General features: G+C 41.1%; 1 long non-coding RNA gene across 1 annotated transcript in view; it reads left to right on the forward strand.

The window, feature by feature from the left end:
* The first annotated feature begins 1,835 nt into the window (after window positions 1-1,835).
* LOC138966954 (uncharacterized) overlaps window positions 1,836-22,916 on the forward strand; it is a 54,202-nt gene continuing 33,121 nt past the window's right edge. Inside the window, exon 1 of the long non-coding RNA XR_011455801.1 lies at window positions 1,836-2,797. This is a non-coding gene — a long non-coding RNA (uncharacterized lncRNA). The remainder of the gene's footprint in view (window positions 2,798-22,916) is intronic.

The following is a 22,916-nucleotide window of genomic DNA, read 5'->3' on the forward strand; positions in this document are numbered from 1 at the left end:
TTAAGAGAGAGAGAGAGAGAGAGAGAGAGAGAGAGAGAGAGAGAGAGAGAGAGAGAGAGAGAGAGAGAGAGACTGAGAGAGACAGACAGACAGACAGAGAGACAGACAGAGAGAGAGAGCGAGAGAGAGAGAGAGAGAGAGAGAGAGAGAGAGAGAGAGAGAGAGAGAGAGGGGGGGGGGGGGGGAGGGGTGGGTCTGAGTTTGCGTAAATGGTCGCTTGCATTTGTACCGTTTGAAGACGCGCGGGGGTGCGAATACATTCCCCGGATTTGTTTATCAAGTTAATCCCTATTTTCGATCTCTGCCAGACAGAGATTAACCAATGACAATAAACTCATTTATCTTTCAAATTCTCGGACACTGCGTTATATATCACTGTCGTCTTTCTATCAACTTACACAAACAAACACAGATCTTTACAGAGACAAAACTCGTCCGCCCTTGTAGGAATCCAAAATTATGAAAATCCTTCTAGCAGCCCGAGTAAAGCGCTACTTTATTTCTCAACGGGACTTTGAACCTTTTCATTGCGTTTAAGAGTATACACCGTCAAACCTGAACGGAGTAGCGAAAACTAAATAATTCAGCCATCCAAAGCGAGTGTCTCTTAGAACGACGACCCCCCCCCCCCCCTTCCACCCTTTGCCCCCCCCTCCCCTACAAGGCTCTTATTTTCACACCAACCTTTCCATTAAAAACGCTCCGCCGAGCTGAGAGCGCTTATACGGCCTTGTTTGGCCCCGACCTTTGAAATAACCATCAATTCAGGAGTCAGTTGTGTTGTCTGTGTTGTCTGTGCGTATCGTTGTCATCGCTAATTTTGAAAGTGAGCGGAGGTTTGGGGAGATTTGATTTACTGGCGCGCCTACCCCACGCATCCCATTATGTCTTCGTCATTGTTCGGCTGAGTATTTCTGTCTCTGTTTTGTCTGTGTTTTTTTGCATAACTTAAGTTCCGACTTATTTTGTCTGGGTGTCTTTGCGTCTGTTTATTGGACGTGGAGGATTTCATTACCTCGAACGAGAAATTCTTTGGAGGTGTAAATCACGGCATGAAACAAACAATTTTAACACGGCTCTTCTCTCCCATGTTTCCACGCCCAACCCCCCACCCCCCCCCCCCCCCCGCCCCAACCCCGCTTTACTAATCTTAAACCTTACAGAGACAAGCGAATTTCGAATACACCTCCGGGACAACCTGTGTCTGGCCTGTCTGAAAACACCTCCGCGTGAGGGGTTTTGCTGCCAGCGCGGTGAAGATAAAGAGGGAACATTAATTTTTCTCTGCCCGCGCGGCAGAAAGCAGGATGTCTCTGAACTGAATACACACCTGCTGAGGCCAAGGATATCTGTGGCTTTTGACCTCACCCTCCGAGAAATAAAGGAGTCAATAAAAGCTCAGCTCGGTACCTCCCTCGTAAACATTTGCTCACACCGCTGAAAACATGGATAGTTCAGGTTTTTAAGCCGCCTTTATGCAATTACGCGGCTTTTAGTTTCACTCTGTCTGTTAGTTTGTTTGTTTGTTTGTGTGTTTGTTTGTTTGTTTGTTTGTGTGTTTGTTTGTTTGTGTGTTTGTCTACAGATAAGACTTGTATCTCTGGTACTCTGGGGTCAATTATGTTCAAATTTGACGAGTAGCTTGGCATACGGTGGCATAGGGTGTATGCAAACAATTAGGTTCCTAACGGTAGTCAATCTTGAGATATTAGCTTCACACGCCTTGACGCCACGGGGAGGTTTTCTTGACCCGTTAAGGTCAATGCTTGTTACTTCAGTACTTGGATTGCAGTGAATATCAATAGCTATATATAGATTATAATGTTTTGATTAAAACTCTTACCAGTTCGGGGGTTTTAGGGCATATTTTACAGTGCTGTTGGTGCCTACTTGCCGAGTGGCTATCTGGGGTCATATTCTAAATAAAATATAGAAAATTATATATCAAATGAAAGGAAAATGAATAAGCTTTTCATATTTGCAAAGAGAATTGTGCTATCTTTAAAGGTAAAAATTTTATGGGGGTGACAACATGATTTTTGTTGAAATTTGTACGCCCATTTTTTGGAACACGTGACAAACACAAAGAAGAAATTTTTTTTGTGTTCAGTTTATTTTAGATATGCTGCTAACTAGTCTGTTTGGGCATTCATTTTACATAACATAGCAAAGTTTTATGGAGTTTTGCTGATAGACAAAAAAGTTATTGTCACCTGAATACCCCCACCCAAATTTCAAAGTTGGACGTTTCATGCCTAAGGCCCCCCCAAAAAAAATATTCTGTTTACGGTATCCTGACTGACCCTATTTTTTCGCGCGACCCTAGACTTTTGTTTGGCATTTGGTAAAAAAAAAATATTAAAAAAAATTTAAAGAAAAAATTGAAAAAAAAAATTAAAAAAAAAAAAAAATTTTGAAAAAAAAATTGAAAAAAAAAAAAAAGGGGGGGGGGCTTTGTTTTTTTGGCAAAATAACTTAAAAATATGTTTTGGGGAAATAAAAAAAAAAATTAAAAAAAGTCCCGACCTACCGACCCTATTTTTTTGGCCTATGTTACCGTTAACAGACTTTTTTCTTGTGTGCCTAATAATGCATTTTTATAACTAACTTATAACAAAAACCCAGCTTGTTTCAGTCATAAAGTGTGTCTTAAATATGAGTTTATCCACTGTCCGACCCATCCAATGTAAAAAAAAAAAAAAAAAAAAAAATTATAATTAGATAATTGGTCAGTGGAAAACTACAGGGGGGGCATCGTAAGCTTGCTTACGATGGGCAAGGGAGCGAACTGGTAAGAGTTAACGCATCCGTATATTCAGCAATGTTTGTGCTTTAAACAAGTATTTATATCAACGGTATTGTTTGAGTTTTGAATAATAAAAACAAGTCGCGTAAGGCGAAAATACAATATTTAGTCAAGTAGCTGTCGAACTCACAGAATGAAACCGAACGCAACGCAACGCAGCAAGACCGTATACTCGTAGCATCGTCACTCCACCGCCCGTGGCAAAGGCAGTGCCCGTGGAATTGACAAGAAGAGCGGGGTATTCGTTGCGCTGAGAAGGATAGCACGCTTTTCTGTACCTCTCTTCGTTTTAACATTCTGAGCGTGTTTTTAATCCAAACATATCATATCTATATATTTTTGGAATCAGGAACCGACAAGGAATAAGATGAAAGTGTTTTTAAATTGATTTGGAGAAAAAAAATTTTGATAATAATTTTTATATATTTAATTTTCAGAGCTTGTTTTTAATCCGAATATAACATATTTATATGTTTTTGGAATCAGCAAATGATGGAGAATACGATAAACGTAAATTTGGATCGTTTTATAAATTTTTATTTTTTTTTACAATTTTCAGATTTTTAATGACCAAAGTCATTAATTAATTTTTAAGCCACCAAGCTGAAATGCAATACCGAAGTCCGGGCTTCGTCGAAGATTACTTGACCAAAATTTCAACCAATTTGGTTGAAAAATGAGGGCGTGACAGTGCCGCCTCAACTTTCACGAAAAGCCGGATATGACGTCATCAAAGACATTTATCAAAAAAATGAAAAAAACGTTCGGGGATTTCATACCCAGGAACTCTCATGTCTAATTTCATAAAGATCGGTCTAGTAGTTTAGTCTGAATCGCTCTACACACACACACACACACACGCACGCACACACGCACATACACCACGACCCTCGTTTCGATTCCCCCTCGATGTTAAAATATTTAGTCAAAACTTGACTAAATATAAAAAGGACGAAGTAAGGTGTGTGTTAATTACACTCTAAACACAGAAGTGTTCCATTTTTGAACGCATTTCTGTGACCAGTTTTGAACGCTTCGTGACATTGTACATAGTTTATCTGGCAAATGTAGCGCACATAAGGAACACTAGTGTTTAAATAGTAAATACTACTGTTAAATTAAACACTAATGTTTAAATGGTAAATACTACTGTTAAATTGAACACTGATGTTTAAATGGTAATTACTACTGTTAAATTGAACACTAGTGTTTATTATGTGGATTTTTTTCCAAGTATTACTATGTACTATTTGTCACAATGTGTTCCAAACTTGTTTATATGTGTTCAAAAGTGGAACACTTCTGTATCGAGTGTAATATTTGTGTTTTGAAACAATCATCTGATGTTTTTGTTTAGAATTATGAAGCAGACACGTGCACTCGCATGTTGATATTTTCTATAAAATCAAGTATATTTAGTTGGGTGTTTTTGTGTGTGTTAAATCAATGAATGTACATGCAGTAACTTAGTGTTTGTGCCTTGAATAGATAAGCAGACATACAATACATTCATTGGCTTATTTTGAATGAAACCATGTATATCAACTCGAAGGTCGCGAAAAATATTCACGTCAGAGGCCAAAAAAGCTTATGATGCATGGGTGTTTGAAGCAAAACATCAAGTCATGGTCAATAAATAAGGAAGCATGATAGTGTTCGTTTCACCTTCACAGTAAGGATTCTCGACTTAGTCCCATAAACATACTATCTTGTATGACAGAGATAAGTTTCGTTTTTTCTTCGTAGGGGGGTATTACGGTGGTGATTTTTGAGTCAGTGAACCTCATAAATATTGACTGTGTCAGGGGCGAAGCGTTGTTTTGCTTCCCAGTACAACGACCTGCGAGGGAGGAAGATGTTCGCTTCAAGATGTCACGACGAGAATTGATAACTCGGCTTGACAAAAGTACAATGACCTGACCAGGTCTTTCTTGTCTTCCTCGCGTGCGCTTGAATTAAGGCAAACATTTGTGTGAAACAAAAACAAATGATTTCCTCCCCTTGTTGTATGGTTCACTTGATCCCTCTTCTTGTCCTCGTTCTTCCCATCTCCGTCCCATACGTGTATAACCTGAAACAAAAAACAAATGATGTACAGCCACCACCCCTCTCGCTTTCCCTTTCACCAATCACGACTGTTCCAGCCCCATCCAACAAACAAACAAACAAACACACAAACAAACAAACAAACAAACAAACAAACAAACAAACAAACTAACAAACTAACAAACAAACAAACAAACAAACTGACTAACTTACTAACCAACTAACTAACTAGCTAACTAGCTAACTAGCAAACAAACAAACAAACGAACGAACAATACAAGTAAACAAACGAACGAACGAACGAACGAACGAACGAACGAACGAACGAACGAATAAACAAACAAACAAACAAACAAACAAACAAACAACAAACGCTTACACAGAGACACAAACAGACACACTACCAAAAACTGGTAGTGTCCTCTATCATCACCCCTCCCTCTACCTCTCTTCCCCTCCCTCCCTCCCTCTACCTCTCTTCCCCTCCCCCCCCCCCTCTACCTCTCTTCCCCTCCCCCCTCCCTCTACCTCTCTTCCCCTCCCCCCTCCCTCTACCTCTCTTCCCCTCCCTCCCGGCCTCCCTCTACCTCTCTTCCCCTCCCCCTCCCTCTACCTCTCTTCCCCTCCCTGCCTCCCTCTACCTCTCTTCCCCTCCCCCCTCCCTCTACCTCTCTTCCCCTCCCCCTCCCTCTACCTCTCTTCCCCTCCCTGCCTCCCTCTACCTCTCTTCCCCTCCCCCCTCCCTCTACCTCTCTTCCCCTCCCCCTTCATCACATCCCTTTCTTAAAATGTAAAGAGAAACAACGGGATCAACTTAACTCCTCTCATGTGAGCAGCAACAAAACGTGAATGGTTAGGCAGCAGACATGAACAGATTAGACACGGGAAATTACGTGCCTGGTATTTCCGCACCGAGGATGACAATTTATAACAAACCTTTGCTTTCTTTTGCTGTGTGTGTGTGTGTGTGTGTGTGTGTGTGTGTGTGTGTGTGTGTGTGTGTGTGTGTGTGTGTGTGTGTGTGTGTGTATGTGTGCGATGATGTGTACGTAAACACATCTCTTTCTCTGAAAATTCATGTTCATGTGTGTTTGTGAGCGCGCTCTCCACTTCACGTTAACGCTTTTCTTCCTATGCTTGAAATGAACAAAAGATGCGGTCTAGAAATTGCCGTCAGATTCACAGACATAGTCTGTCTTCACAACATAGCTAGCATTCCTCACTAACATAATATTTTTGAAAAGGGGAGTGAATTATCTATGACTTAAATACACTTCCCTCTTGATATTGTATACACGCTGTTGGGATTATTACTCGCACAAAAGACCACACTTTGCCGCGTATACCGCCTTCGCTGCAAGATGATATGGTGATTATTACAGACACAGTCCTTTCCGCGTTAACGATTCGTGACAGAAAAGAGTAACCAAATCAACTTACTGCGTAGGTGCTTTCTGTGTAGAGTCTGCATTTTTTATTTAATGAATTAATGTTCTGTACTGACACTAGTGTCAATTTACGTAATTAATTCGTTAAAAAAAAAAGAACAGTTGATCTCATTGTGCGTAGTTGGAAGTAAAGACGTTTATTTTTGGAATGTGTTTTAGTAGAGGAATGATCTTAATATATGTGTACATGTAGACGCTTTCCCAGATCTTAGATGGTGACCCAAATCGTTTCCACGGAAAGGACTGTACGTGCCTTTGACGCGCTGGTGGCAGTATAACTCACACACAAAAACATCACTCTTTGCCGTGTATACCGCCGTCGCTGCGAGATGATCTTGTGATTATCAACGATCTGGTTCACACAGTATGCTTACTTATTCAGAGACCCACGTTGCTTCCATTTTTTGAAAACATTTGATGGCATGACTAAATTAGGTCATACAAGGATCAGAGTCTGACAATGACATTTTTATTTTATATTTCTCTCTGAATATTTTTATATTTTCTTTAAAAAATATCTATCTTATTCCCTCCGTATTCGACTCTCTCCAAATTTGGTTTACCCTTGTGGCATACAATTTTAGAGACGTGCAGTTCTCTATTTGTTGGAAAATATCTGAAAGCATGACAAAAATAGGTCACTGAAAATTCAGAGTCTGAAAAATTAAGTTTATCGTTCCTGAGTGTCTGTCTAATTCCTTCGAATATTTCGTTATGTCTACAATGAAACATTCCAATAATTAACCTTTGTTATCCTACATACGTGAGAGAGACACCCGTGAGATAATAATCGTTCAAATCACACGTGTGTATATCATGTAAATGAGGTCATGTCAAGCAAGTCTGGCAGGGACCTGTTTTTCCACTGCTTATGATGATGCCAAAGTCAACCGAGACAAACGTCATTATAGAAACAAAACTTGCGCTCGCTAATTACCCTCGATGAATCTTTAGAACTATCACGTCACGCCACACTTTCAGAGTGACGTTTCTTTGCTTTGACGTAATAGATTGCACGAGGCTTTAGAAGAGATCGAGGTTCCAAAACAAGCGTCTTCAATTTAGCTGCCTCGACTGCAGGACATTTTCAGTAAAATACAAGCAAGTACAGTATGTAGGATAAACAGAATACTACATGGCTTGCTGTGTCGTACCAGATTTACACTCGCTTTCGCTCGCAGTTCAATATTAAAAAAAAAACCTCGTGTAAATCTGGTACGACACAGCAAGCCATGTAGTATTCTCTATTTCTCATTTTTACTTTAGTAAGATTCGTTTGTAATCTTGTAATCATGAATCGTCCGCCATCATGACTGCCAGTGTGGATTTGCCACTAAAATTACCATAATATGCGTAGTAGACGCATTTGCTTGAGTTTGTGCTGTATACGTTTGAATTGGACCGCGATTGTGAAATTTAAATCACTATTACTTTTGAACCAAAATGGTAGGTTTCTAAGTGTACAGATGCTCTTATTGCCTGTCAACAAACATGGTAATAATTATCTGAAGTGATGCAAATGGGCGCTTACACGAAAGGGAATGTACCTTTCAAAGTGATGGGTTTGGGCTTTTGCGTGCTAACATGTGGATGGAGGTTTTACTCGCTTGTAAATCCGAGGATCTTATTTCATGAGGATTAAAGTTGTCACCTCAAATATCTATCACCCGCAAGCAATCTCAACTCTCTTTCTAAGAGCGAATATAGTAGCTAAGTCTCTTCGGAAATCCTTTCATTTTTATCACAGCTTGAGGTCACGTGTACCGTTTTTCGCTTCGTTGAATCAGGTCATATTTCACGGCTGGTCGCCCGTCACAGTGGAGCATTATAGTAGATCATTTTTGCAAAACCTCTGCGAAACAGAGGCAAATCATCAGCGAGGGGTGTGTCGAAAACACGCGGACCGATGCATGTGTTTCCGACACTCCCCTCGCTCGTGATTGGCCTCTCCAATGTTTGGCAGAGATTTTGCAAGAAAAGGTCACTCTCCCACAACACATACAAACCCGACGGAGATATTTTCGGAGTTCGTCAATTTCCCTGCGTCGCGTGCACATGCGCTGAAAAAGAGGACCTTGGCGTCATCATCAATGTGTTTTTATGTCAACGCTTCTTATTCTCTCACGTGCTTCAGCCAGGAGACTCGTTCTGCATAACTCTCACTTACTGTTCGTGTCTATATTTAAAGCGAGTTCGTCTCTTTGTTGTTGTTTGTTTGTCAATCAATCAATCAATATGAGCCGTCGCGATATAACCTTCGTGGTTGAAAACGACGTTAAACACCAACTAAAGAAAGAATCAATATGAGGCTTTCTTTCTTTCTTTATTTGGTGTTTAACGTCGTTTTCAACCACGAAGGTTATATCGCGACGGGGGAAGGGGGAAGATGGGATAGAGCCACTTGTCAATTGTTTCTTGTTCACAAAAGCACTAATCAAAAATTTGCTCCAGGGGCTTGCAACGTAGTACAATATATTACCTTACTGGGAGAATGCAAGTTTCCAGTACAAAGGACTTAACATTTCTTACATACTGCTTGACTAAAATCTTTACAAACATTGACTATATTCTATACAAGAAACACTTAACAAGGGTAAAAGGAGAAACAGAATCCGTTAGTCGCCTCTTACGACATGCTGGGGAGCATCGGGTAAATTCTTCCCCCTAACCCGCGGGGGGAATATGAGGCTTATATCGCGCGTATTCCGTGGGTACAGTTCTAAGCGCAGGGATATATTTTTTTTAATGCAATTTATATCGCGCACATATTCAAGGCGCAGGGATTTATTTATGCCGTGTGAGATGGATTTTTTTTTACACAATACATCACGCATTCACATCGGCCAGCAGATCGCAGCCATTTCGGCGCATATCCTACTTTTCACGGCCTATTATTCCAAGTCACACGGGTATTTTGGTGGACATTTGTATCTATATGCCTATACAATTTTGCCTGGAACTATCATGTAAAATGTCATAAAGATCGGTCCAGTAGTTTACTCTGAATCGCTCTACACACACACACACACACACACAGACACACAGACACAGACACACAGACACAGACACACACACACACACAGACACACACACACACACACACACACACACACACACACACACACCCTCGTCTCGATTCCCCCTTTAGTCAAAACTTTACTAAATGTAAAAAGACCTTAAGACGGACAGTGTTTCAATGGCAGGTGTCGGTGAGAATAGTCGCATTCGTGTGTGCACGTGTATGCGTGCGTGCGTACGTGCGTGCGTACGTGCGTGCGTGCGTGCGTGCGTGCGTGCGTGTGTGTTCCTTCTACGCATGAATGTGTGCACCAAGTTTGTGCATGCGCCCATGCACGACAATGCGAGCCCTTGAATTCATTCATCCGTGTTCACCACACGAACATATCCCCTGCTCACACAATAGCATCTACTGTCAACACGTATCTCTACTTTAATCCCATAGTAGGGTTCACTGTCTGCCTGGCTCCAGTTTCTCCACATAATGGACTTTTCTTGTGTCCCACCGTCCTAATTCCTACATATTATAAGGCTGTCATTGTGCAGCAGTCACAGACTCTGGGATGACAGAGACCTAGCTACGTCACTGACATGCTAACCTACACAACGGGAGACCGGTCCAGTTCTGATTTAAAGCGATAGGCCTTTTGCTTTTTTCCTGTTTGTGTGTTTGTTGGCATCAACTCCTACTCGCACTTGTGTGCGTGTGTGCGTGTGTGTGTGTGTGTGTGTGTGTGTGTGTGTGCGAGTCTGTGTGTGTGTGTGTGTGTGTGTTTTGTGTGCACGAGTGAGGTCTTCTGTGTTTGCAGAATAGCAGAGCACAACCTAACACTCAATAGATTTAACATATTATTTCCTGCAAAAGCGTTTTCACTTTGAAATGGAACGACAGGTCACCCAAATATAACAATATACCCTTTTATAAATCGCAAAAGTCATACGGCACACGTAACGCACGTAACCCAAAAACACTTGAGCAGAAGACACAAGAGAGATGAAGTCTTAAAAAAACAAAAAATACGTACATGCTAGAAAGAAACAGAAAGTACGATGCACCTTCAAATTCAGGTAGCTCGTTTCAGGGTCTGTCGCTTTTATTTATTTTCCTAATTAGGCCAAGAAGTCAGTACATCTTCCAGCGTCGTAAAAGGACTCCTAACATCGCAAATCATAAAAGGGTTAATGATCCTGTAATGTATATGTCAGCTGGGCCACATTATGACTTATGAGGGCATACGTACGACCGCGTTGTAAAAAGCGAGGCACGAAACTAGCATTTAAACTGTTCCGTGCATAATTAACTGTTTTGCTACCGTGACACCGTGACATCATTGGAACAGTGCCAGACAAAAGTAGGAAAACTTGTTGAAATAATGTATGTTTAGTTAATTCTTTGCTCTGCGGTGTAATAAAGGCAGCTAGTACAGTACAGTAGCACTGAATGTATAAGCAATGGGTTTGAAACAAAGGAAAGAACACACACTCATTTTGATGAATTAAATGTTCGGCTCTCATTTTCTAGTGATATAAACTATAGAACAAAAATAATATGTAAAATGGAGATTGTATTCATTGAATATGAATTCAAATATGTGAACTGCATAATGTGTCAATGTTAAAGTGGAAGGACTACAATCTTACTTTGAAATACACTGTTCAGCCGAAAATATCGTCCAAATATTCAAAGTATTCTTGCTCTTTGACTTTGCATATGATATGACCAGATACTACACAATACAAGACATACTTTGTAGGTACAACAGTCGTTCACATAGCATACTTGAAAGTCAGCATCAAAGAAGACCGAGTTAGGTCTCTGTTGTGAATATTATGATTCAGCGTTGGAACTGAGTTAATGATGCATGTTACGAGTGTGGAAAGCCAAGACCGGCTTTCTGGGATGAGTAATGGTTTGCTGTCTTTAAAACAGGTCAAGTTTGCAATTTTATATGCCTGCTTCTGAACTGGTTTTTGTTCAGTTAAATCGGTTACTATTCATCAAATATCTGTTTGAAAGCCTGCGCATTCTGTGAGACGATAAGTATTTCCTGTCGTCTGGTCAACGAAGCTGAAACAAAAGCCTACCACGAGAGTGCTTTCGACAGGGATTTGCCTTTGCGAAGTACCAAAGCTTTATGCTATGCTAACTTAAGCTTAACGTCCTCACAGGAACTAGTGCCTATTAGGGACATGAAGTGGTTATTCAAACCGCAGAATGCTTTATAGTCATTTTATGAAGGGAAGCGGAAGGGAGCTAGGGCACGAAAGGGAAGGGGAGAATTCGTGACAGTTCAGAAAAATGCAGACAATTATCTAATTTGCCGAATAAAATAAATGTTACGAAGATCCCTGCTTTCAGGACTAAATAACATTTATTTTTACACTTAATGCTTAACGAAGAAAATGCACTGGCGGATGATTTAAGATCCCTTTCGTAATGTTTTTGGTCACAAATGAGTGCAGAAAGTTTCCTTGCCCCGACAGTGAAAAGGGGCAGAAATGTCCTTGTCATTGCTTTTCGCACCAGAGCATTTCATTACGTCAGAGCACCTACTTTCTAGTTTCACACACCTGTAACCGAATGTCGGAACACAACAATACCGTTGGAGGCAAAGCGCAGTCAAACAGGATTGAGAATTTAAGAGCTAATTTCTTAGCCCTAAAAAACTGCTATGGATACGCAAAGGTTCCCAAGAACATTACAATGAGACAGCAGCAGCCAGACCCTATCACATTCGCCCCCGTTTGAATGAACTTTGTCCCCAATGTTCCGAACTCAGGACCCGCTTACCTTGGCGACCAGTTCCTTCACGTTCGTCTGGATAGAAACTGCACGGAAATGCACCAGTGGCTTTACCGCCATTCCTTGTCATACCATGTCGAGTCCCATCCTTGCTCGCAGCGCCAAAATGTAACAGAGTGTCGAACACATCAATCACCTTTGGAGGCAAAGCGCAGTCAAACAGGATTGAGAAGTTTAGAGCTAATTTCTGAGCCCTATAAAAAACTGTTATGGGTACGCAAAGGTTCCCAAGAACATACAAGAAGACAGCAGCAGCCAGACACTATCACACACCCAACAACGTATGAAACAATTTGGCAAAAAGGATGTGGCTGACACGCACATCCAGACACGAACTTCAACCGAGCATGCACAAATCCTGACCAGAGAACACAAAAGTATGAGAGAGAAAAAAAGAAGAAAAGAAAAGAAAAAAAAGAAAAAGAAGAAAAAGACAGAACAAGTAGACCAACGTGCAACAACAAAACCAGAAAAAAGGGAAAAAACGAAAGAAAAAGACAAACCAAAAGACAGTAAAAAAAAAGGAAAAAAAGAAAAAGAAGACGCCACCATTATAACAAACGAGGCTCAAGAAAAGAACTGCCGTTTCACCGTTGAGCTATGACTACAAACGGCAGGGCGACAATGTTGGGTAATCGTGCGTTCTGTTCATGTTGCGAGGAAGGCGGGTACCACCTATACTGTTAATGAGCTGTAACAGTGACACGTGCGGAAACGGACATGGACGTACACCAAAAGAGAGAGAGAAAGAGAGAGAGAGAGAGAGAGAGAGAGAGAGAGAGAGAGAGAGAGAGAGAGAGAGAGAGGGAGAGAGATAGAGAGAGAGAGAGAGAGGAAGGGAGAGAGGGTGAGAGAGAGAGAGGGAGAGAGAGAGAGAGAGAGACAGAGACAGAGACAGAGAGAGAAACAGCGTGAGTCAGAGACACAGAGATATGCGTACAGACAGACAGACAGACATGCAGACAGACAGACAGACAGACAGACAGACATAAGACAAGCAACAACAAAGGCAGGTTAGATTAATTTTCATCAGTCGGCACTCTTTGCATACTGACAAGATTATCTGCACATCAGCATGTCCGCCAAAAGGACACATTGAGGTAGGTAACTAATACTCATACAGACAGAATACGTCCAACAACAATGGGACGCCGGACAAATGGCGGAGTAGACATTCTCACTGTAACGGTCAGTCAAAGAGATATGTGCACAGTGAACAGACTTCTGTTTATTTCTCATTGACCGACGGACGGACAGACAGATGGACGGACGGACACACACACACACACACGTACACAAACAATGCCACACATGCACATAAGTAGTTCAGACCAAATTGAACACAGAGGGAGGAAAGCACACACAAAGACGGAGAGACATCTACACGTACTCTCCGTGCCACTACCTTTCTTCTTCTTTTTCCTCTCATTCTTGTTCTTGTTTTTCTTGTTCTTGTTCTTGTTCTTCTCGTTCTTCTTCTTCTTCTTCTTCTTCTTCTTCTTCTTCTTCTTCTTCTTCTTCTTCTTCTTCTTGATCTTAGTGTTCTTCTCGTTCTTGTTCTTGTTCTTGTTTTTGTTCTTCTTCTCCTTCTTCTTCTTCTTCTTCTTCTTTTTCTCAACGCTGGTAAATACATTTTTGTTTCAGGAAGTAATCGAGAAAGGCATGAAACAGGAGAAACCGAAGAACGAATTGTTCAGCAATGGCCGCAAATTAAGGACACAAACTATTCTTGGCACTACCTTAATGAATCTAAACAAAGACGCGTGTCAAAAAACGCCAACGATAAAAATGAACTCTGTCACCCTAGCACGGTGAACAGTTTAAAGTTTGCCAACGTTTCGAGCAATCACCTGAGAGGTTGCAAACACTCACACTTGACAATCAACAAGAACGATCAAATGGAACCCCAAACACGACAAACTTCGATGCATGTCTAAATGTAGCAGTACCAGGCACCAAAATCAGCTTCTCGGTTCTATTTTTAGTCTTTATCGAGTTTCAAAAATGAAGGAAAAAAGTGACGTGACTTTGAACTCAACTAATTTTAGAACAGGACGACTTAAAACGACTGTCTTTCTGGACTTCTCTGTGTTTCGGAGAAAGCTTTAACTCTGAGATATTGACAATGCTCTGATATGCAGACCCGAACTATACAAAGCAAAGCAAGCGGTATGCGATATGACATTAGATCACGTCAGGTGCAGGGCTCATAACAGAATTGTGAAACATGCTAATTTTCAACCAATAGCGCCAACAATTCCTAACAGAGCAACAGCACTGACTGGATGTCAATATGTGAATAGCAATGTTCACATGAACCCCAGGGCACTTCCACAGGTACCGACAGAATCATCAAACAGTGTAAATATGAACGACAAACAAGAGTGGTCTTCCTTGTCTCAGAGATGGAGCCACTATCGTCTCACCAACACCTGTAACAATGGCAGCCATTGTTTTTGTATGTGACGAACAACCACAAGGTGGCGCCACTGTGTGATTACCATCAAAGGAAGAGCGTAGTAGAGGAAAGCAAGACAAAATGACATGACCGACCACTTTTGTTTGCATGTTTATTCTCCCACGTTTGATTATCAATGTCTTCCTTGATCAGCCTTTGTCTTGTTCGAATCAATACAGGAAGTCAGGAAAGTAAGGACGAAAATAATAGAATGTCATGACCTGAACGACGAACATTTCTGTTCGAATGTTTGTTTATGTTTTTTTTGATAGTCTATGTTTCCTCGATCAGTCTTTTCTTAGACGAAACAATACAGGAGGTCAGGAAGGTAAGGACTGAAAGGTAGAATGTCATGACCTGAACGAAGAAAGTTTCCGCTTGAACGTTTGTGTCTGTGTGTTTGTTTATCTGTCTCCCTCGATCATTCTTTTCTTGGGCGAATCAATAAGGAAATGAGAAAGTTAAGGAGTTCAAGATAGAATGTCATGACCTGAACGGCGAAACTTCTGTTTAAACGTTTGGGTTTGTGTATCTGTGTCTCCCTGTGTATCAGTGTTGTCTTGGACGAATCAATAACGGAAGGCACAGAGGTAAAAAGGAAGCAAAATACAAAAATGGCTCGACGCCAATACATTTGTATTTGTTTGTATGTTTGCATGTTTATCTATGGGGGTTGGTTCATCGGTGACTTCCTTGATCAGTCTCAGAACAAGTTGTTCTTAGACGAACCAGTACAGGAGAAGAGGCCGCGAGGGAATACCAGACAACATGACATGACCTGAACACCATGAGTTCCTGTTTGTGTGTTTACAATTTAGGGTTGTTCCATCCCTTTCTTCCTCGGTCAGTCTTTTATGCGGACAAATCAATGAAGGAATGGATGTACAAAAAAGTCACAAAGTGGACGAGACTGCCTCAAATCACTGACGGTGTATTTCCGTGTATTTCCGTGGGACGTCTTTAGTTGTTTATTTGTTCACCCGCGCCTTCTTTGAACAGGCATGTCCGACGAACCAATTAAGCAGCCGAGGAAATCAAAGGAATGACAGAAACGATAACAAGCCCCACAGGGACGATTATTTGTCATGTTTGCTCTCGTATGTTTGTTTATTCCTGCCTTCCACGAACAGCCAATTCAATGGACGAACCAATAAAGGAAGGGGAAGTCAAAAAGAGTGAGATACAAAATGACATTGTACTGAAGATGAAAGTTCGTGTTATCTTGTTTATTCGTTCCTTCCTTGATTCGTCTTTTCTTAGACGAACCAATCAGAGAATGCAGAAGTTGAGAATCGACGACAAAATGATATGACATTAATGACAAGCGTTTGTGTATTCTTGTATGTTTGTTTCGAACGAACGAATCGAGAAGTTTTGGTTTAAAGAGCAATCGGTTAAAGTCTCGCCGCAAGATAGTGTCATCCGTATGTTTCTTTTTCCTTTTAGGATCACCACTATAAGCTTATAGCTTGTTGTTGATCCTAAACATGCTTATTGCATATTATATCCATAACTTGTTGAATAAAACACTGTTTAAACCAATAAAGAATTGGAGAAAAAGGGGGCACAGAAAGTCAAAAAGAGAACAAGACATCCTCAGATAATAGACGGTGTATTTCTGTAGGACTTCCTCCCTTGATATTTCCTCTCTTTTTGTTGTTGATGTCAACATCAAACCGAAAACGGATGTTCAGATATCATACTGAACGCAAAAAGTGTTTGGGCAGAGCCCATCCTGGGTTCTTCCTCTTCCGTTAGCGTTACTGTAGGAACAAACTAGCAGGCTGGTCAGCTATTAAATAATTGCACATGGTCAATTTGGCGAGGCACACCAAGATAATCCATGATCCAGGAAGTGTGCAACAACGCTATAATAATGAAACACTGAGACAACAGAACTCGGACACTAGATATTAGAATATGTGTACATCAGGTTGTCGCAATAATAAAATCACCCACAGTAAATCATTTTGCTATGTAAGAAGCAATACAGCAGCAGCAACAACAACAACAACAAACAACAACAACATTAACAACAACAACAACAACAACAACAACAACAACAACAACAACAACAACAACAAACTACCGCGCGCGCAAAAGACAGAGAATGAGAGATATTGTCACAAACAAATATTATAATTATTCTCGAAAAGGAAAACAGGGGGAACAAATGTGTGAGGCTTCATTTAGACTAAATGACCATACATGGACAGATAAATAAAAAGAAAAATCCGTATTTCGTTATTGTAGACGAACTTTATATCTCAGTTCACCTCCGATTGTCGAGCGAACGTCATTAAGCTTGGAAACAAACTACATCATTTCAAATGTTTTGATATTGGAGTTTCACTCCTCTGTCATTATTATGTTTAGACAGGAACTAGAGAATTTACAGGAACGTTCATGATTGATCCTCCTTCGGAGCACATTATTATTCTTGAACATGAATCCCATCAGTTAATAATTTATGCTTTGATTTAAGATTACCACATAACTTCCATTATTATGTTTGGACAGAAGATAAAGGACTCTCTTGAGCTTTGTTGAAGCTTGCCACCAAAACTAACTGTTACGGTTGAACAAAAGGTAAACAAAGCACATTGTTTTCAGATTGTCATCAAAACTACATTTTGTTTTTATTGGAAAGGAATCATTTGTTGGAAATGCATCAGTCATTGGTAAGAAATCAGTCATTGAATAAATAATAAAACGCTTCAATGTACGAGCCGTGCGCCCGGTTGTGTCGGGAAGTCTCACGGGTGATGACTCGACAGCAAGGGAATGTTTTCATTGTACTCTTCCCCAAAGACGTTGTTGGATCAGCAAAGGGCAATCTCCGGTCACCCCAAGTTAGCCAGTGGTCGGCAAGTTCTTTGTCTCTGTCTCTCACAAGAGATGTCTCGGCGCCACAAGTCTCTGTCTCTGTCTCTCGCACTCGGTGTCGCCAATCCTTATTTTTTTTCTCCTCCTGAGGTCTCTGTCTTTCCTCCTGTCTCTGTCTCTCTTGGCGCAACGCCTTCCTATCACTTCCTATCTCTCTTGGTGTTGCCAGTTCATATCTCCTTCTGAGGTCTCTGTCTCTCCTTTTGTTTCTGTCTGTACTATCTCATAGTCGTCAGCTATCGTCTTCTCAACTCATGTCTGTCTATTGTTGTCGTGAGTCTCCCCTCTCTCTCTCTCTCTCTCTCTCTCTCTCTCTGTCTCTCTCTCTCTCTCTCTCTCTCTCTCTCTCTCTCTCTCTCTTTCTCTCTCTGTCTCTCTTTCTCAGTCTCTCTCTCTCTCTCTCTCTCCCCTCTCTCTCTCTCTCTTTCTCTCAGTCTCTCTCTCAGTCTCTCTCTCTCTCAGTATCTCCCTCTCTCTCTCAGTCTCTCCCTCTCTCTCTTTCTCAGTCTCTCTCTCTCTCCCTCTCTCTCTCTCTCTCTCTCTCTCTCTCTCTCTCTGACGGCGTCCTCTCGAGTGTTCACAATGTCTCGAAGTTGTCTGCGTTTCAAACATGGCGGTCGACATCAAAACCGTTGTGTTGTCTTTGGCAATCCCAGCAATCTCGTGTGCTTCCGGTACATTTTGACCTGTTCACCATTTCCGTTAGTTTCGGTTTGCTTTGATCACGGATTGATGTTTGTGTCTGGATTGGACGTGCATTGTGGGTTTGACTCTTAGAACGTTCGGAGTCATCACAGTTTGTTTCAGCTAGAAGTTGGCAATAAAACATTGATCTGTTCTGTATAAGACTGGGTCTCTTCCTGCTTGAAATCCGCCTCCTGTTTGTACAACCTCTGAGAATAAGTTCCTTACTTTTTTGCATTCAACCTCCTCCTACTCTCCCCCCTCCCTTTCCTAGCCACAAAGGAATCTGGTTCGTATATCTGTAGACAAGCATATTTTTCTTATACTTTTCTGTTAGTTGTGAAACCTTAGTCTTCTGTTATAAAGTAAACGCGCAAAACAAGTGAGCCGTCTTAACTCGCGAGAAAAACATAGAAACTGCGAACGTCTGACAATTTCCAAATTATCGACTCGAAACTTCAGACTGTTTTGTCAAGGGAAAATCCTAACTTTTGCCTACGATGTCACCTGCCTATATATGGTATATGTACATCTCATCTGAGATATCAATAGTAATTGCTAATGATTTAGGCTTGACTGCTGGCTTGTTATGGATTCAGTGGTACTTCGTGTTATTGCAACACATTCATCAAACTGCCAAGTTTGTTCTATAGTTTCTTTATAGTTATCAATTTCAGCCTTTTATACAGTATAGGTTTTCAAATGCAGTTTGATTCTTGGGGGCAGAATAAGTGGATTATATTTACGAGTCCTGGAATCTGGTGCTTTAAAAACTTTAGCCCACATTACTGAAAGATAAAGAAAGAAATCGACCGGTTTTTTTAAGATTAGAACATAGTTCAAGAATGTTACACTTTCTTGTCGTAACTCATCTCCGTTCGAAGCAATAGCAGGATTAGTTTGACCTTTTATCAATAGGAGAAATGCATGAGACAATGACGAACGGTAACACAAATGGCGTAAGCAGTATATTTTTGTCATTCTTATAAATGTGTTTTCTTGCTGATATGTTCAACACTTTCTTTTGAAAATTGCTTGCCAAATGGAAAAGAAGAGCATAAGAGGTGTACCATTGTTTTGAAGAGGAAAACTCATCCTTCACTTTCATATTTTTGAAGAGTGTGTTCACGTGACACTCCTTTCGCCGAACAGCTATTTGTGAATTAATTATCAGCATGATTGTATGCAGAAGCTATTGACAAAGAATTACAGTCTGTTTTGACATCAAGTTATGTGAAGATAACCTTTCAGGATGAAATTTAACTTGAAATGACCTTTCTGTCATTGTCTCATATGCTTGCATCGCGGACTACTGTAGCCGGACGCTACGGACTCTGGGAACAATCCATATTTTGAACACACACTTTAGCTGACCTAGTTTGTATGCAAATAGGTTGCATTTGCATGACAAGAACCTCGTTTTAGTTCCCGGATGAGTCTTCACGGTATGCGTGCGTCACTAGTGCGCATGCGTGAGTCTGTTTTATGTGTACATTGTCTTGTCGAGTGCATGTTTCTATGTTCTTTGATGTTGTCTTGAATTCGATTGTAATACTCTTGACGCATGCTCTTGTATGGCATTTATCTTTGCGCGTACATGCGAATGCCATGGGACATTCTGGAGAAACTCGTTCGAAGATTTGATATCACTGGTGCGCATGCTTCTGTCCATGCTTTGTATTCAATGGCTTCTCGAGTTCATGTTTCAGTGGGTTTTGATATCATCTTGAATTCGATTTCCATACTCCTGACGCATGTTTGTATTCGACATTTGATTTTGAGCGTGCATGTGAATGACATGATTGTGTTTTTAAGAATAGTTTGTGAGGATTAGACACAAATATGGAAGTGCGTCCATTGTGACGACATACCTTTGATGTGCTTTGATGTGCGTGTGGGCGCGCGCACGTGTGTGTGTGTGTGTTTGTGTGTGTGCGTGTGTGTGTGTGTCTGTGTGTGTGTGTTTGTGTGTGAGTGTGTGTGTTAGGGGGGTAGTAGTAGTAGTAGTAGTAGTAGTAGTAGTAGTAGTAGTAGTAGTAGTAGTAGTGGAAATTGTTGTTGTTGTTGTTGTTGTTGTTGTCGTTGTTGTTTTTGTTTTGTTTAGAAAACACTCTTTTTGCTTTGTTTGCAAATGTGTGTGCTTCTTTGCAAGCCTAAAAGCCTCCCTTCTTGATCAGTATTTCGTTGCGTTCTGAAATAAAGACTTGTTATGAGTAAACTCCAAGCCGAAAGCCATGTGTTGTTCTGTTTGGCATTTAGTACACTGCATTGTCCATATTTGTCTCAAACAGTTCTGTAACCGTGCTGTATGTAATTACGAGGGCACCCTTTTAAAAGCAAAAACAGGGTTAGTAATACGTTATAATGTATCTATTTATAAGTTATTACTTGAGTAATTCAAAAGGGTCTCTTCTGCATGCATGCATGCTTGTTACGTCCATGTGCACGAGCGTACATATCATGCTCGCGTGTGCGCACGCCGCCAACCGAGTGAGTGCGTGTCTGTGTGTGTGTTGGCCTATCCAAAACAGAATTAGAAAGAGAGGAAGGAGGGAGGAATGGGCAAGAAATGGGTGGGAGGCGGAGGAGGAAGGAAAAGTCAAGATTGAGGTGGCGGGATCAGACAGTGCAAAACAACTGTCAGGGGAGCGAGGGGGGACGGGCAGAACCCTCAGCCACTTAGAATCGGAACTGGGATAGGCAGGAAGAGACGCACGCAGCTCGATGAACATGCGCAAAATTGAGCATGTTTTCTTTCCCATTTCTCTTTCTTTTTTTCTTCTTTTTATTTTCTTTCACTCATTTACCCGTTCTTACTTTGCGACAGCTGTATTTGGCGTGGAGTCAATTTGTGAAGTAATGATTTTTATTATTACTATGCTTATAATTATGTGCATGTTCGTATACTACAAAAACTACAAGGTGTGTGTAATGTAGTAATGACTGCGAAGGTTTCGCTTTCTCGGTCATCAAACGCTCCAATAACTCAACTTGTCACTTGATTGTTTTTGTGAGATTTTCCTTCTGTCCGCCCTCAGATGTTTGGTGTTTATCGGCAGATTGCGCTGAAATTTAGTGTGGTGTGTACCTTGGAAGTGGGAGACACACGGTCGTAGCAAAGAATTACGGGTTTCCCTTGAATGGTTGAGGGGATACGCCGACGACTCGGTCTAGTATACACTATGTACGTTATGCCTGAGTCATCATGGATCCAAAACGAGAACGATAACCTCATTGTTTAAATCTGAGTTCTGTCCCCTGAATATAACTCAGCGCATGCGCCTAGGCTTTGATGGCTGATCGTTTCACACCTGCTTTTACACTGCATCTGCGTTGGAGCGACTGAAACGTCTCGCCTCCCTCAATTTCAGCATTTTAATGTTGTTGATAACTGAGTTATTGGTAATCTTGAACTTTGGTGTGTTAAATTCATAGCTGAGAATTCAGAGGCATTTAAGCCTCCAAATTTGCAGAACCTGCACTTGTAAGCATAACAAGTCTTTTTTAGATCCCTTTGGAGTCATGGAATGAATTTCGTTTACATGCGTCAAAGAAGGAATTATCCTAAGCGGCGACAGGGGAGGCAACTCCCGTTGCAGTTGCCCTAGTGATGTCCCCTGGTTGAAAACGTAGCCATTCTCCCGTCATTTTTGTCGCTCAAACAACCAAATTAATTAATTATGCTTAAGTTTGAGGCTCAATCCGTCAATTAATTTCACGACAAATGTTCTTTGGCTTGATTACAGGGACTTGTATCAAAAAAAAGTAAAGAATGCCACTTGAGTTCAAGATTACCGAGTTATTTTAGGTTAATCAGCGAAGCATTAGAATAAACTGACCATGCCAAGGTCATATTCGTCCGACTGAATTGTCAAGGCAAAAGCCTGTCAGCACAGGATGCTCGTATCTATAAAAGTTAAGCTGTGGACTCAACCTAGAAGACGAACATTTAAGAACATCACGGCAAGGCTGCTAAACCTGTTGTTTCTGTCAACGTGCTTGATTGTCATGCGAAGATGTACTATTTCCAAGCATTAAAAGCATACTCCTTTGGCTGACTAGATCTTGCCAGTCCCTTACACATTTTATTTTTAGTGATGTTTGGCACAATTTGGAGCCACTACATGTAATGAAATCTACACATCTTTGAAAGTTTTCACCAGACTCATTTTTCAAATAACTTCCATCCCTGCTCTTGTTATGCTGACTTCCTGCATTTTCCATTGGTATTAAGTCAGTATAGCTAACAGGCCAGCTGGCAGAGAATCCCTCAGTGTCAAAACAAGGACACGCTAGTAACTTGCACCGGTTGGTGTTATTCTTAGTGGTCAGAACTAACACGGCGGACGGGTTTGACTCCCATGGTCGTGCAAATAGTGCAAGTCGCCAAAAAACTGGTACGGCGTACTACCTGCCTTTGACATTTTACACACACCGGTGGCTGTGAGAGTTGGCTTTTTGGCACGGCCGTTGTTGTTATAACGCCGCTCCGATGTGAAATACACACAGACCCTTAATTGCCAGCACTCAAAAGAGTGCACGGGGGTATGGTGTGCTAGGGTCAACGATTTAGTGGCTTCGTGGCTTTGTCCCCGTCAACTCTTCTGGTTTTGCCTGTCCATGTTCTGTTGTGTGATTTGCCGCTTTCAGTAAAATCCGCAATCAGAACTGATGGACTCCGAAAAGTACACCTAGACATTCACAGTTTGATCCTGATTGTTTAAGTATCGTAATCATGATATTTGTTTAATGTTATTGAAAGACCGA

The sequence above is a fragment of the Littorina saxatilis genome, linkage group LG5, assembly GCF_037325665.1.
Source record: "Littorina saxatilis isolate snail1 linkage group LG5, US_GU_Lsax_2.0, whole genome shotgun sequence".
NCBI lineage: Eukaryota > Metazoa > Mollusca > Gastropoda > Littorinimorpha > Littorinidae > Littorina > Littorina saxatilis.